This window comes from Castor canadensis, chromosome 8 (assembly GCF_047511655.1).
Source record: "Castor canadensis chromosome 8, mCasCan1.hap1v2, whole genome shotgun sequence".
Lineage (NCBI taxonomy): Eukaryota > Metazoa > Chordata > Mammalia > Rodentia > Castoridae > Castor > Castor canadensis.
In genome coordinates this window covers 150,840,495-150,842,562 of record NC_133393.1, presented here as the reverse complement: position 1 = coordinate 150,842,562, position 2,068 = coordinate 150,840,495, and the positions used below count along the sequence as shown (strand labels likewise).

The window sequence follows — 2,068 nt, the reverse complement described above, 5'->3', positions numbered from 1 at the left end:
GTTCCGTTGGTTGAAGGTTGAAGGCAATGAGTGAGTTATGTCAAGTGACATTACAACAAAAAGATAGATGTTTTAGGAAAATTTTGAGAATGAACAAGGAGAGACAGGAGGGGACAAGAGCAAGAATTGTGAGCTGAAGATCTGATTGATTTTGATAGCAGAATGGATACAAAAAGAACCCTGGGGTGAGCTGGGCGTAGCTCAGTGGTAGAGTACTTGCTTGAGGTCCTAGTTCCATACTCAGCATGGGAAAAAAAAGTATTGGGGAACTCAGAGCAGCACTAGGCATGTGGAGGATCAGAATTAGGCTTCAGACAAAATTATGCCACAGAACGAGTCTGGGAAGGTCTTGGCTGTTCATCTGTTGAGGATTGAGTATGAACTAATTTTTGTCACCAGCACTGGCTTGGATGCTGCTTTGGGAGGCAGGGTGAATCTCTGGTGGAGGTTGGGTTCCTTGCCTCACTCCAACTAGAAGGATGTTGAAAAAGCCAGGATTAGACAAGGGACTGGAAATGAACTCTGCTGTCACCTGCCACCAAGGGGTAGAATGTCCCAAGCAACAGATGGGGGTGCAGACCAGATTGAAGACTCACAGTGGGAGTGGCCATAGTCTAATGATATCATGAGCAGCAAGAGGGGGCAGTAACTGTTTGCAGAGACACAGGGAAGACTGCCAGTGGCAGCAGAAATGATGGGCTAGGTGCTAGCTTAAGTGAGAGTACAAAGGTCAGATGAATAACTTTTTTTTTTTTGCAGTACTGGGGTTTGAGCTCAGGGCCTCCACCTTGAACCACTCTATCTGCCCTGTTTTGTGATGGGTTTTTTTGAGATAGTGTCTCGCAAACTATTTGCCTGGGCTGGCTTCGAACCACAATCCTGAGTAGCTAGGATTACAGGCATGAGCCACTGGCGCCTGGCTAAGACAGTCTTTTTTTAAAGTGGAATGCTTCACGAATTGGTTTGTCATCCTTGCACAGGGACCATGCTAATCTTCTCTGTATTGTTCCAATTTTAGCATATGTGCTGCTGAAATGAGCACAAGGAGAGTCATGTTTTGACATGCTGAGTTTGAAGGGTCTCAGAGAGGCACAGTCAGGGACAGGAGGTGGACACACTCAGACACCATGTTCCTGAAGATGGTAGCTGTGCTGGAAACGCCTGATGACAGTCTCTCCAGGGAAAAGCAGCTCAGATTTCCTGACACCAGTACACCCATCACATCTGATCTTGACATAATGTGTGGTTACTGAGAGCAGACTTGGGCAGATGACTCAGGAGTGTGTCTGGGTGTCCAGGATACCACTGTGACTGCAGGTGAGGATGGGATGGGGTCTCCCAAGTGGAAGAAGGAAATGAGAGCAGAGAATTCGGGGACCAATGGAAGAGGAGTTTCAGAGGCACTGTTGTCAGAAGGAACAGTGGAGGATGGGCACCTCAAAACCAGATCTGGGCCCTGTCAACTCTCCAGAATCATCTTCCATCAGTCGTCTATTCATTCACTCATTCATCCTCTTAGCAATCTCTCCTACCAGACTCTGGCCTATATGAGGCCAGGGTTTGTTTGACTTAGCCGTCTCCACGGAGAGAGGGGCAGTGGAGTTACTGTTCTTGAGAAAGCTCTGTGATGACTTGGGTGGCTGAAGGAACCTCAATGCTATGAGTGTGGTCCATTGACCAGCAGGACCAGCATCCTCTGAGTAAAGGACAGAAATGCAGACTCTCAAGTTTCACCCCAAACAACTTGGAGTCTGTGTTGTAACAAAATTCTCAGGTGACAGTCATGTTCACTAAAAGTTTGCTGTTGTTATTTTCCTTTCCTTTCCTTTTACTTTTTTCTTTTCTTTTTGAGAAAGGGTCTCACTGTGCAGTGCAGGCTAGCCTAGAACTCATGACCCTCTGCCTCAGTCTCCCAAGTGCTGGGATTACAGACATGTACCACCATGCCCAGTACCTCACCACAACTGAGATGCAGTGCTCTAAAGATCCTCAGTGACTCACACCTGTAATCCTAGCTACTAGGGAGGCAGAGATCAGGAAGATCACAGTTCGAAGCCAGCCCAGGCAA

The 2,068-nt window shown here is 47.3% G+C and overlaps 1 non-coding gene across 1 annotated transcript; it reads right to left on the bottom strand.

Moving 5' to 3' along the window:
• Positions 1–935: 935 nt before the first annotated feature.
• LOC141426017 (U6 spliceosomal RNA) lies at positions 936–1,042 on the bottom strand. Its single transcript, XR_012451131.1, has one exon. It is a non-coding gene; the product is annotated as a U6 spliceosomal RNA (small nuclear RNA).
• Between the last annotated feature and the right edge of the window lie 1,026 nt (positions 1,043–2,068).